We start from the raw sequence: 15,409 nt of genomic DNA, 5'->3' as shown, positions 1-15,409 counted from the left end.
TGCTATGGTGCTGAAGGACAGCTCCCCTGACAAGAGTCTCAACCTCACCTCCCCGCCTGCCAACTCACAGCACACGCAGTGTAGAAGTGTTCATGTCCTCAGCACCTACTGTATTAAACATCCAGGCGAGGTGTTCTCGTCTCTGCTCATATAGCGGTCGCAGTGGTCCAAACGAATGCGATTGCCTGATTAAAAAAAAACAAATAGGATGAATGTTAAGCCTTTATTTAGCTGACTCCGCAGTCCAAGGAGATTTGTAGTGTTAGATAATCAACTTTTCTATGATTTATTTATATACAGTAGTACTGCATTCTTCCTGTGTCAATTTAGGGTATCTTACTCAGGGGTGCTGCAGCAGAAGGAGGGTTTGAGCTCGGGACCTCAACCACTGTACGACCTGGTGCCCCAACTATATGCTGTAACTGCAGTAGATGTTAGACGAGCAGGAGATACAACAAGCCATGATTAATGCTGTGAAGTTGCATTGGAAATTTTGGGGATCTTCATACTAGACTTCAGTTCTTCAGTGGTTACAAGTACAACAAAAGTATATGCATTACATGCAGAATGACTTAAGCCATAACATATGGATGTGCATCTGTGTGCATATGGAGTCTCCTACATGAAAGAAAAAATGTCAGTATTTCCTACCGTCACCATGTTAATATCACCTGTTGCTGTGCTTTCATTTTCTTGTGGCATTTGTATTTCTTGGTATTACTTATGCAGAGCATTGTTTTGGCTAGGCATTTCCTACATCCGGGGCAATACGTAAAAAGACTGCATGGATTTGGAGAGTTATTTTAAGAATGAATGGACATAATCTGATTAGGCTGGCTTTGTCTAATGTCCAGTGCAACATTGCATCTTCGGTTGAAGTAGGCTTTGTAAGAACAGAGTGAAAAAGAAAACTATAGTCTACCCCAATGAGACAGAAGTTCATCTGAAAGCAGAGGCTAAATACACTGACAATAATAGCACTTATAAACAATTATTTATTCAGTACATACAGGCAGAATGATGCTTTATAAATATTATATGGTAATTGAATGAGTCATTGTACTCAGAAGTTTTCAACAATTATTTATCTTAAATTTGGCTGAGACTTCGAATTTGCACTCAACCCTAGAGATGTAGCAGATAATGATCTCTGCTTATCCTACAGTGGTGTCACATTCATCAGAATGTACGTCTTCAGAATAACACTTGTCAGCAATGTAATGCATTCATGTAGGGTCATGTCAGAGTTTTGTTGTAACAGAACTTGTTGCAAGCAATGCACGTTTTCTGCTACAAAAGCATATTTAACTGCAAGTGTCCACTAGCTTCTTTCATACCCTGGTGAAATCTCGGTGAACGTGTGAAAATCAGAACACCTTCATGCTCAAAAAGTAGCATGTACTGTAGTTACATTTTATCCCTCTTATTACTTGAAGTCACTTGATCCAGACAAGGGGTAAGTATTTCAACAAGATTATCTCTATGCATAGAAAGTAAAAAAAATTTTTTCAAAGTCAATGGTAATTTGAAAAATCATTTTATAAAATGGATTGATAGCATAAATTGTACAGTATGTAAAAGAGAAGCTGAGTAGCAGTATTGTGCAGGCAATTATTTGAATGTACTATATTCCAAAAGAGTCAAAATGAACATGAAAATTTCCGGTTGAATTAATCAATTGACAATATGCAGTTTAAATAATATACTTAGTAGCGAAGGCCCAAGATCAAGGTTTCAATTATTGTATGTGAAATTTCATTCCTTTATCTTTTGGAAGTAGAAATTAAAGATATATTAATTGTTTAATGCAAATAGACATGTTATTTAAAAGTCAAATAATGGGCAACAGTCATAAAGTATCCTTTTTAATGGATGCATCCTTCAAATCACAGTGATCCTCACTCTGAGTATAAAGCATCTGTGTGTGTCTTGCATCCACCATTCTTGCCAAGGAAGGTCAGAAATAGGGTGAGCAGTCCAGCAAGGAGCCAGGTGCAGCGGGGGGATCAGTATGAGCCTCTACAGATGTCTCCTATTGTTAGTTTATTGAAATTGACATAGAGCACGAAGCCACAAAATGACCCAGCTGCAGCAGCTTTAATAGCCACAGGTTTAGTATGCTGAATTGTATATTCTTTCAGCTGGAATCCATTCCAACTTGAAAGGAAATACAGAAATTAAAGCAAAAAACTGGTGCTTTAATGGGTGATGTGTGTTATCATTTTTTGTTTTTTTTTTTTAAGTGAAACATTCACAAATGAGATCTATGGTGTGCTACCGAGTCTGGTGCAATTAAGTGTGTAAAATGTGATATGTTCTGAAGTCCATGGCAAATGCATATTTATCCAAGGGAGGGACAACCTATTCAGCTATGTTTCCCTGGTAACAGAGTATGACATGTAAACTGTTTCCATGGCAATTATTCCCGAGCGCTATCAGCAGGGGATAATAATAGGTGGTAGACAGAAACGTGCGATCCAGCAAAACCACTGAAAAGAAGAACAGAGTCCTTTATGTAATATTCGTCTTGGATCTTTAAAAATAATTATTTCTTAAATATTGGGGTTTAATCATTTTTCTGGTTTCCATCCAAAATCTCAGACAACATGCCTCAGTGATTTGTATTTATTATTCCACAAGCCCTGTTGGTTTTCAGAAAGACTTCCCGTGTAGATGATGTCAGACCTACACTGTGTGCCATATGTTGATCATATTTTGAATAAAGTCTGTTATGACTGTGTATGATTCTCATGCCTTAAAGCGATGCCCTATGATGCATGAGATTCATACACAATATATTCATTGCACCCACCTATTCATCCACTATGCTGCAGATGCATTTTGCTTTTTCTCGGAAGCGTTACTTTCCACTATGTAAAACTGTTATTTCATGTTTTAATATTGGTATTTGAAAGTCTATAATAACAGGAGCATGCTCTTTTTGCTTTAAAACAAAATGGTTATTTTTTTATCCCTTTCAGTTAACATGTAAAAGAATTTAAATGTATTCAATGCGAAAAAGCTGGAAATGTTCGTACAGTGCTTGACAGAAGAGGAGGAATAGCTACAGAAAAGACATATAATCAGTGTGGAAACGGCTGTTTCCTATGCAGATCTGTGGGTAGAAACTCAGCAACACTCCAGCTGTCCTTCGGGTCCTGAGTCACGTCCGAGCGGAGGCCTTCTCAACTCCACAACAATGTGATGAAACACGATTTGCATGATGGATGCAAAATACAACTGCGTGCAGACATCCTGTGTACAAGGGCAGCTTTCAGATCAGTCAGTGCAAATGCGATCCCTTGCAAAAAATCTCACACCTGTTGGCATTTGTTACAGTTTCGAAGTAACGCCCTGGCATTTTAATGCTTGTATGTTCGCACATTGACAAGCAATTTTGACAGATGCCTTTAATTTAAAAAGCGAATATGTGCACTATATACAACTTTTTAAAAGTGTATCTCAATTTTTTCTTCAAACCGTGTGGTCATTTCAATGTGTGTGTTCATTGATGAGCAAAACTCCTCCTGCATTAATGTGACCGAGCAACGTGTTAGGCTGCAGCGTGCTACACGGTAAATGCATGAACACCAGTAAACCGAAATCAGGCAGACGCCTCGCTCTCTGATTCATTCTCCCATTGTGCAAAAATAGCAAATGCATAGCACGTTCAACTTTGATCCCCTAGGTTTGACATTTTCAGCATTATGTAACGCCTTAAGACCTGGACACACACCAGAAATGAATGGGCTCGTGAAAGCAAGGCTTGGTGATGAGAAGCTTTAGGGGAGAAGCCTCCCCTGGGTGATTGCGTCATTGTTTTGTGTTCTGCACACACAGAGGCACATGAGCGCCAGTCTAGCCTGGCCCACAGACAGCACCAGCAGTGCTGTGAAGTAACGCCCTTTGGCAATATCATTGCTGTTTCTGGTCCATTTCTGTTTGCTTTTCATCCACAAATGAAGGCAATGATTGATTGCTTTACTGATTATTCTGACTGGCATCAAAACTATTCAATTATAAAAGGACATTTAGCAAACCGTTCTGGCCACGATGAAGCTCTGGACTTTTTTCCCCCCATATTCTGTTTAATTAAGAGCATCTGTCATGTAGTAAGTAAGATGTCAGTGTTTAATCCTTTGACAGTGATAAACAGAAAACCGTTTTAGACAAACGCCAAGGACAGCTCTCTTAATGGCATGCAAATTTATAGCTGTACGATATTATAGGGAACTCGCTGATAGCATTTAGGCTTTGAAGACAACAAAATATTAGACTCTTAACGGTGCAAAGATGCAATATATGCAGCTTCTGAACTTTAATCATCTCGATTAGGGCATTATGTCGTGCAAGTAACATTCCTTAGGTTGGAGAACCAAAAAGGTGAACCACAATAAACATCTGGCCTTGTAGATTGGACAGAATTAGAAATAGAACCATATCTGACAATAACCAGTCCATGTGTAGAAATAGAATGAAATAAAGATGAGCAAAATACATTGTCAAATCAACCACATTATTCAGCTCATATCAAAATTCACATTAAATGTGTGCCTCATTGTGTGCCAGTGCAAATAGTTGCATTCTTTTTAATTGACTATTAAAGGCAGCTGCCAAGTGTCTCAGAAAATGAGAAATTTTGGAAAGAAAAATGTGTAGGAAATTTTGAAGGCTTTGTGTGTTTTGTTATTTCCTGTATAAGGCAGAACAATTTGGCTTTGCACTCAGCACATCTCAACATTTATAAATCCCTGCTGTGTAATGTATTATACAATATGTTGCTTATATCATGCTTTCATTACGATGTTTTAATGTTTTCGTTCAATTCATAATGCTTTAGGAAGCGGATTTTCACCAAAAGTATTACCACATGCTTGAAAACGTAAAACATTTTCACGTGAAATACAGTGGTCACGCATGCTTACCATAAAAAATGCACACCGATGAAGTATTAAAGAGCAATAAGTGTGAATATCAGCACAGATACATTGAGCAGTAAAATATAAACATGCAAAAGGCCAGACTACTTATACATTCTGGAGTGTCTGCTATATTATGAGCATAATCCCAGCTTTAACTATACAATAAAAAAAGGTGATGAGGTCCTTCCCTCAAACATATGTATATCATCACCTGCTCATTGAAGAAAATTAACAGCACTGCAGTCCTGTTTCCCGGATCATTTCACTTTCAGGATCGAGCCTTAGCCAGGATTAATCATCTGTGAGGGAGCAGCATTCCCCAAAGTGGTGGTGTGTCACAGTCTCGTAATGCTAATGTGCTTTATTTTTACCATCCACCTGCTTGTCATCTAGGTTTAATAAGCGGTCCCGAGACAGCCTTACTATGTGATTCATTGCCTCGCTGGTGCGTTGCCAACTTCTCAGATCTACAGATTAAGGGATAAATGCCTTTTAATAAAAAATATATATGAGGTTGCTGAGAGACCAGTACACAAGTCTGGTACACATAAGAAGTGGAATTTAAGTGCACTTTTGAAATGAATAATCTGACTCTATTGATGAATGTGATGGTGTCCTTTTTCGGGAAATCCTTTCCTTCGTGGGAACTCGGCCTCATAGTTACGCCCTCGGAATTTAATGGGAGAACGCAGAAGGTTGCATGGTCATTCTGTTTCTCCCTGTACCTCGTAACAAATTCATTTTTATATCCATTCATTTTTCATTTCATATAGGAAATATGCAGTACTCATCAGTTGGGAAGGGAACTAAGATGTTTTCGAAGGCACTGAAACAAAAAGACAGTTTATGAAGAGTGCAGCAACGTACACTTCACTGGATTGAATGAACAATCATGACTGCACATTTTAATAGAATATCACTATTAACCATCCTCAGATTCTATATATTACAGGTGCCATTATATGGTCAGAGTTTGCAAAACCATTTCAAAATGAGGAGTGCTTCTCCAGTTGTTCCACAGAAATTTCAGAAAATGCAGTGAATTTGTAGCCGACGTTATTATAATGTTATGTCAGAGCTTTTTTGAACAAAGCAGCAATAGGAACCTACAGATCATAACTGCAACATTGAACGATCCATAGTGGCTTGATATGGTGAAACTGAATTTAACTCGCAGACCATCTCAGTTTGGATCTGGCACAGAAGGTAATCAGACACATCCTTATTACAGAAAAAAATCCTACCCCAGAGCCTACAAAAGACTGCCACATATAGTGGGTCTTAGTGGAGATATTAAGTGAGTTTAGTAAAGCAGTCAGGATTTCACTCTTGCACTGTTAATGCAATTTTACATCATGAGTATTGATTTAGCTCCGGTTCGCCGTGACCTCGCTTGGGACGAGCGGTTTCTGGCTGTGTGTGTGTGTGTGTGTGTGTGTGTGAGACTATTGATTTAAAAATGAGCTATTCAAAGCTGGCAACTGAATTTCACTGTGTACTTTTAATCATATATTTGAAATTTGGTATATAAGTAGTTTGCATCAAAAGTAAAAGAAAATGAATGTGTAGCAGACATTCAATTCCGGTTAGTGCTGTGACATCGCGTGGTGCGTTATCTTTACTCCACCTATTTATAAACAGAATATCCGACGGGAACCACAAACACGAATGACATTAGAAATGATTTGCTGTCATTGTAAATAAGCACATGTCCACCACGGGCTGTCCTGTTCCGTGGCTAATTGGCAGGCGACAGGGGCTCCTGTACTGTTAACATTGCCACTGCTGTGGAGACATTTTCTGGGCCGGCTGCCATCAAGCTATAAAGGAAGTTGCCAGCATGTTCACCTCAGTAACAGATGATCACTCATTCTGCCAGCACATCCATAATGACCCTTACAGGACTGTGTCCAATCAAAAAAAAAAATAAAATAAATAAAATAAAATCTGCATGCCAGTGGGATGTGGGTTACTACAACCTATGTTGTGAACATAATATAAGGAAAAAGACTCTTGGCTTTATATTAGACAGTTTAATCAGCCATCCTGACAGTATTGGCTTTTTCCTTGACTTTAGTAAGACATCAGACATTTTCATAAGACTTAAACTTCTGCATTGCGGTACTTGCTGAAGATCACCTGACGGAGGGAGTCTGGAAGGCTACCTGACTCCTTCAAAAAAATTCTCACAAAAAAAAGTGACATTTTCCTAATTGTGTAATGTCAGCACACCCAGACAGGCAGTTAACCTTGAGCACTGAGCTATCATTTAATTTTTATTGTACCAGCCTGAGGAGTTCTGCTTCCTCTCTTCCCTTGTCTTCTGGCTTTTACCCGTTTACCTGTTTTTGACTTGCTTTTAACTGTGTGCTGCTGCTGATATTGCATACGCTACTTGTAGTATCTCAATCTGCATGTTTGCACCATGCCCTGGTAACTGATGTATGTTGGAAAAGGTGCTACACAAAAATACTTTCTAACTGACTTTGAGCAGGATGCATGCACACACACAATAGCTGAAACCGCTTGTGCCAAGTGGGGTCACGGTGAACCAGAGCCTAACCCGGCAACACATCCAGAACAGGACACCAGTCCATCACAAGGCACCTCTAGCAAGACTTGAACCTAAGACCCACCAGACAGCAGGACCCAGCCAAACCTGCTGCGCCACCACACCCCTGTCAGCAAGATGCATCAAAAATCAATTCACCTAAACACTATAAAATGTTTTCATTGATAAAGTGCCAACATAAACTTAAATTATTCTTCATTATATCCCAAAATGGCAATCATGTTGATCTTGGAATCACCATAAGTACTCCGTAATTATTGAAAATGCTGTACGAGTTCCTCTTAAAACTAAATGAAACATTTAACTGATAGCATGTTTTCTGGCAAAAGTTATATATGCATTTATTACAACATTGTATGATTTATTCATTTTCATTCCATTTTGTACCTTGTATCAAAGATAATTTTTTCAAAGGTGCCAAAGGTTAAGTGTACTGTTGTTCCTGGTATATAGCTGTGGACCAAATAACGCACTTAATATGCATTCCTTCAGTGCAGTTATTGTTTTGACTGGCACTGATATTAGTAATGGCTGTAGTATGTCCAATAATTTCTAATGTAAGTGTGTTCCAGGGCAGCCTATTCGGGAAAACAGTGGACAGGAGTGGGCCTTCTTCAAAGCTCTTTAGCAAAATGCTCTAGAAACATAATTTTCAAGGACCATGTGGTTCTAAACAATATTAGTGTTCTGGTATATATGCCTGCATGTTTTAATGCTTGTGTCTCCTTGCACAATCTCACCAGTTCAGAACGAGCGAGCCGCTGCGTGGGATGTTGGATGAAACAGGAGTGCGGGGGAAGAGATGTACCATCTGGGCCAAATGACGGAGTAGAAATACACAGAGAACCAAAGCAGGGAAGTGTAGAGGCGTTGTGAGTAGTGCAGGTCTGTGTCTGCAAAACCAGTGCTTGGACAGTGCAGAAATGGCTCCTTAATCAATACCGATTCAATTCCCTAGACACAATACAGATGTTTTTAAAGGATGGAATTAGATTAGAAAAAGTACATCTAGCCATCTAGGCCTTCCTTAAAACATTAAAATAGAATGTTGCATTTCATTAACCAAATTATTTAGCTGATTGTCACATGATTATGATTATAAATTTCTGCAGAACTTGTAAAGGCAGTATTTTCATTTTGCATATACAGCCCTTGTTTTAACTCCCAAAGCCTTGGTGATGTATTATTCGGTTTATTTATTATAACAGGCCTTCTGGTGTTATGTTTTTACCGCTTCACCTTAATGACAATCTAAGAAGTTCTGTGTTGGAGAAAAGTAGCATACTTTCAAAAATGGAAAATAAATTATGCCTCTATATTCAAAATATTATTGTAATTTGAATCAGGCTGAAATGAACCAGCCCAATAAATGAAAATGCTGAACACTTCACATTCTACCATGTATTTATACAAGTTCTCTCCATAAACAGAGCTGTGCAGTTTCAAACCAGAGATATGTTAGACCAGTCTTTTGAAACACCCTGTCTCTCTAACAGGCCTTCACACACACGGCATAACTTACACGCTACAAGCGTTCAGACATAATGAAAACAAACCTTTATCAAATTCCATACCAGCAATACTTGAAAAAAAGAAAACAGAAAAAAATCAACTGCCTCTTTCTGCCTTCCAAGTAAATTAAAAAAAAATGGTTCTTGTGTTGTTGCAGTCTCAGCATTAAAAAATACAGTATTTGAACAGTGACATAGTGTAAGCCGTAATTGCTTGTTTTTTGGATAATAAGCAGCTACATTTATTCTGGCTTCTGGGGATGAGGGATTGTGAAATCACATGTCAAACTACGCATCTTATTGTCAGAGAAAGTGTCTAACAGAATTTTCTGCTGTGTATACTTTCTCTAAATAGGGGCATGATGAAACAACCACGGTTAAAAATAGTGTATTTTTAAACAAAACAGTATACTGGGGATGCAGGTAGTATAGGTATGGTTATTAGCTTTGTCTTGGGAGTTTGGGATTCAAGTCTGAGCACAAGCTATTCTTATCAGGACCTCAAAAATATTCCATGAGTGCAAATGGAGATAATTTAGAGAAAAGGTCAGAAAGAGGTCAGGTCAAATTGTCAGCAACAATCTGTCCATCAAAAACAAAGTACAGATGCTTCTCTACTTAGGATGATTCGATTTACGATTTTTCAAAGTTAACATGGTACAATAGCGATACGCACTCGGTAGAATCCGTACTTTGAATTTCGATCTGTTCCCACACTTGCGATATGCAGTACGATACTCTCTTCTGATGCTTGGCGATGGCAGCGAGCCGCAGCATCCACTCAATCACGCTTGTAGTCTCTGTAATGATCACGTAAACAAGTGTAAACAAGCAATATTGTGTTGAAAACGTTTTTTTTATTTTGTGTTTTTGCATCCCATCATGTCTACTGAACGCCCGTCTGTTTTCCTGCTTAAATTTGCCCAGCGGTAGGCTATGGTAAGTGTTCTGAGCACATTTAAGGTAGGCTAGGCTATGATGTTCGGTAGGTGCAGTACTGTATTCTTTTTCGACTTTAGATTTTTCCACTTACGATGGGTTTATCGGAACGTAATCCCATCATTACTCGAGAAGCATACGTATTCAGATAAAACTTCACAGTACTTCGTAAGCTGCCTTCAGAGTAAACTGCCTTCCAACTACCTTCTCCGTAAACTACGTTCAGAGTACCACCACCCCGTCGTCTCCTGTCCTCAGCAACCTTGGCCAAGAGAAGGTGCGAGTACTTCACTGGACTTCAAATCAGTATCAGTGTCTACAGAGAAATCGCTCTATATCCGCTGCAGCAATTACCACCGAACAGCAGTCATGTTCAGCAACTTCAGTGTAAAAATTAGTGTCCTCTGCCAATGACTGATACAACTGAGTTTAAAGATGGTATTATTTCAGTCAGCTACTACAAACTGAAAATTCACTACTTATCAACGTCACAATGAAGATGAACTTCCTAAACATGTAAGTATAATATAGTATACAGTACCATACCATACCTCTTTGATGTTGCTGTATGAACTAATCTTTTTTTTTTTGTTTTTTTAAAAGATTAAATAAAACATTTTAAAGAACTCTTTTATGTTGTTGGAAATTGACGTCACAGATGCACAAGCTATATTTTACCCTTGTAATTAAGCCTTGGTAGAAAGAGCATACAGTTTGAATCCATCGTGTTTGCTTATAATAATAATAATAATAATAATAATAATAATAATAATAATAAAAGAACAAAACAACAGCGATAATAAAAATACCGTTTGCTAATGTGTTTACATGCCCTTTTGTTCTCATGAGTCATCACATAAATTAGTAAGCCTGATAGCCACAATCACCACTGATCAGTTACAAAATTAAAACCACTGACAGGTGAAATGAATAACACTGATTATTCATTGAATAAATAACATTGATTATTGATTATCTTGTTACAATGGCATCTGTCAAGAGGTGAAATATATTAGGCAGGCAGTGAATAGTCAGTTCTTGAATTTGATGTGTCGTAAGCAGGAAAAATGGGCAAGCATAAGAATCTGAGCAACTTTGAAAGGGGCCAAATTGTGATTGCTAGACAACTATGTCAGAGCATCTCCAAAATGACAGGTCTTGTGGGGTGTTCCCGATATGCAGTGGTTAGTACCTACCAAAAGTGCAACAAGGAAGGAGAACCAGTGAACTAGCGATGGGGTCATGAGTGCCCAAGGTTCATTGATCCGCGTGTGGAGCGAAGTCTAGTTCATCTAGTCTGATCCCACAGAAGAGGTCCTGTAGCACAAACTGCAGAAAACCTTAACGCTGGCCATGATATAATGGTGTCAGAACACACAGTGCATCGCAGCTTGCCGCTTATGGGGCTGCGCAGCTGCAGACCAGTCAGAGTGTCCATGCTGACCTCTGTCCACCGTTGAAAGCGCCTTCAATGGGCACGTGAGCGTCAGAACTGGACCATGGGGCAATGGAAGAAGGTGGCCTGGTCTGATGAATCACGTTTTCTTTTAGATCATGTGGACGGCTGGGTGCGTGTGTGTCGTTACCTGGGAAGAGATGGCAGCAGGATGCACTATGGGAAGAAAGCAAGCCAAAGGAGGCAGTGTGATGCTCTGGCCAATCTTCTGCTGGGAAATCTTGGGTCCTGGCCTTCATGTGGATGTTACTTTGATACGTACTACCTACCTAAAGATTGCTGCAGACCATGTACACCCCTTCATGACAACGGTATTCCCTGATGGCAGGGGTCCTGCCACACTGCAAAAATTGTCCAGGAATGGTTTAAGAAACATGAGAGAGAATTCAAGGTGTTGACTTGGCCTCCAAATTCCCCAGATCTCAATCTGATCCAGCATCTGTGGGATGTGCTGGAAAAACAAGTCTAATCCATGGAGGCCCCACCTTGCAACTTACAGGACTTAAAGGATCTGCTGATATCTTGGTGCCAGATACCACAGGACACCTTCAGAGGTCTTGTGGAATCCATGCCTCGACAAGTCAGAGTTGGTTTGGCGGCACGAGGGGGACCTACACAATATTAGGCAGGTGGTTTTAATGTTGTGGTTGATTGTGTATATATTTTATTCCAAGAAAACACTAAGGTTCCCCTGTCTGCCACAATAACTGACAATAAATGGCTGAATTTTCTATATCATTTTCTAAGACAAAATCTATTTTCAACTAATGCATTTCAAATATGTAGCAATCCATATTTTGAATCAGTAAGAGTATTTCAAAATGGAACTTATATAAGCACATTTCCACAACTGAGTAGACATGCACACTGAGTCTGCTTACCTGCAGGAGTGGAAAGCAAAGACTTCTTCTGGACAATAATATTAGATTTAAGCTGGGTACGCTTGCCTAAAATCAGTAGAAAATGTATAAATCTGGAATAGAATCAGTGCTTCTTAGGGAACTTACAGAAAAATGGTAAATTGTTCTGCAGCTTACTTTAGGCATAGATACATGCATGTCAAGGCTGCCACGGTGAGGTATACAGGCCTATTCGCAGAAAATCTACACAGCTGAAGGGAAAGGAAGACAATTTCAAGAAGGTGGAAAATGGTAATAAAAAAATGTACTTCTTGCAGAGTGTGCATGAAGTCCGAGAACGATGTGAAAAATTGGATCGTAAAAGTGCACAGGAGCTCTGCTTTTATGCTGACCTGTGGTGGAAGCACTGCAGAGCACTTCAAGATGTGTCTAATGATCAGCATTTGAGACAAAAATGTGACTTTCTTGCCTCACTAACTAATGAAGTCCAGTCTTTCAATCACATTAAGAGCATACTCCCCTGTTTGTGTACATGAGCACTCATGTGTTTTACAGCACTGCAATCAAATATTTTTGTTACCAAAATATGTGTGGATTTACAGGATCAGTTGGGGGGTATGGTGGCACAGCAGGTAAAGCCAGTGCCATTGGGCGTGGGGGTCGAGTCCTCCTCAGGGTGTTTGCCTGTTTCTCCCTGTGGTTGAATCCATAGACGCATGGAAAAAGGCACAAAAGAACCACTTCTGTTCCTCCCTTGGCTTGGACACCATGTGCGATCTTTATGAGTTAGACTTGAGTCCATGGCACACCCTTCCATAGCAGAGATAACAGATTTTGTAAGTACTCTCACCAAAATGACAATTGTAGACGTAGTTTATGTATGCCTATTCTAAAGAGCTCAGGGTTAATTTTTCATGTCTGTCAATTTTTTCCACTTCTGAAATGATCAACCATGATTTTTAACTAATTGAATTGTGAGACATGCCCTCTTTAATAACCTGTAAGAATAAATGTCATATTTACAGACATGCATTTAGATTTGGACTTTGAATGTAGATAGATAGATAGATAGATAGATAGATAGATAGATAGATAGATCCTGAAGGAAATTGTACAACTGCACATTTTTATAAATTCCACTAAGATTTACATTTGTTTTCTACCACTTTTATGCATTATAAGTGTTCTGCAGTGCAAAAACTGCAGAGTGCTGCACCTAAACTGGTGCTGAGGAGAAAAACAACCTCTGGCACAGCCTTCATGTCTGAACGGGCCATGCTCGTGTGATTTGATAAGTGCAGCTTTTGGATATCTGGTGCGTTGTCAATCAATTTCTTGGCTCGCCTCCGGCAGCCACTAGTGTGGCTTCTGTGCTTTCAGAGAGTGACACACCGTGGATTATTAAACCACATAGAAACAAAGATAAAATGTGGTCAAAAGACATTTATTATTTAATCAGCCTTTCGTAGTTTTTGTCTTCCATAATTTTTTTTTTAAATCATTTCACTTGCTGGTCCTCTGTTATATCAACCAAAAAGTCGTTCTTTATTTACAGTAACTGCTGTTGATTTCCACTGCTACATTTACATTGTCCTGATGACTGTAAGTTCTGCTTATTGTTTGCATCGATATTTTCCTTTTAAACTGAAATCGGTACAGTGCCTGACCCACATCAGAGAAGGTCATCGTGGTTGACACCAAAGGCATAGCAGAGAAGGATCTCTACAATTATTTCGTCTCCAACTCGTCTTATTTCCGGAAGATATAACGCTTCCTTCCAAAGATGTGTCCACGTATCCTATAAGAAACACAAGACTAGTAATGTCCAGGAGCACTGGCCAGTCCTTGAAGCCCTGGTAGACTGGAGGTGTGATGGCTGACAGCTTAATGCTGAGAAGACAGAAGTGTCCCTGAGGGAGAGTGCAGTCTTAGTTTGGACACACCTACACCTTGTACAAAAGTGCCTGACATTATCCAGCAGTTTTCTCAGCCCTACTCCCACAGTCACCCCTTCCGGGGAGCCAGGCACCGCGTGGGATGAAATGCACCAGTAGCAGCCTGGTGCACTTGGCAACACAGACAGTGAACTTGTTTTATTGAAGAAACAGGAAAGAAAACTGCAGCCAGTGTTTTCGACAGATAGAATGTCTTCAGAGACCAGGAGAGAAAAACAAGACTCACAATTTAACAACAGGGATAAATTGCTATAAAAAAATTGCTGTAACCTTGTACATTGTCTGATCTTGAGCAAATCACACCTCTTACTTTATCTTCAGTCTGTCCCACCTTTTTCTGTTTGGCATGGCATCACTGACTTTGGTTACCAAGGCAACTTTGGAAAGGTCTAATACTCACTCTGTAAAAGGTCGAGATTCTTAGGGCATTTTCAGGCTCTCATGTACAAAAACCTGGAAAATAGCACTGTTGTACTTTGTAGAAGCATTTTGGGAAAACAGAATGTGTATTTTTATATTGCTGAATATAGGCAAACAATAGGTCAAAATAATACCATGTCTATAAATGTAATCTGGAAGTGATACTAATGCATTTTCAGAGGGAAACATTAATTCAAAATGTCCTTACTATACTGTCAAGATGTTAAACAATATTTAATTTTATTGAACAAAAAGCCTGCACTCTGCATGACAGTAGTGAGGGATCAGCATGGTACCAGAACAAAATATAACATTGCAAGATGTTTTTTTGTTTGATGGAAAACCATTTACATTTATTCTTTCCGCAGATTTAAAATTAGGAGTACTGTACACAAATGCGTTTTCAGCTGCCAACAAAACTTGTCCCGGTCACATTCAGTTTGTTCCTTATGCCTATTTTACTGGCACTGAACATCATAGTAATAGCTCAAAAATCTGATTACTTAAGTAAAATAATCCAGATTAAAGAGTGTTCAAGATATGAGAGGTGAGTGTGCAGCACTGGTTGCTATGAAGCAATGTTGGCTCTATTTTGCCTTTTTTTTTTTCTAAAATCTAAGCATCTACTTCAGTACAATGTTCAATTCCTATACTTTTATTTTAATCAGATCATCTCCACTGAGCGTGTCCAGCAAGTTGTTGAACCATTCAGCATCTTTACCTTGGAACAGAACTTTAATTTGCCTTATACCTGCATGATGAAGGACTCTTTAC

At 39.1% G+C, this 15,409-nt stretch overlaps 1 protein-coding gene across 2 annotated transcripts in view; it reads left to right on the top strand.

The window, feature by feature from the left end:
* neurl1aa (neuralized E3 ubiquitin protein ligase 1Aa) overlaps positions 1-15,409 on the top strand; it is a 72,360-nt gene that overhangs the window by 663 nt on the left and 56,288 nt on the right. The gene's annotated exons all lie outside the window — the stretch shown is intronic.

This window comes from Scleropages formosus, chromosome 16, assembly GCF_900964775.1.
Source record: "Scleropages formosus chromosome 16, fSclFor1.1, whole genome shotgun sequence".
NCBI lineage: Eukaryota > Metazoa > Chordata > Actinopteri > Osteoglossiformes > Osteoglossidae > Scleropages > Scleropages formosus.
This window is presented reverse-complemented; position numbering and strand designations above follow the sequence as displayed.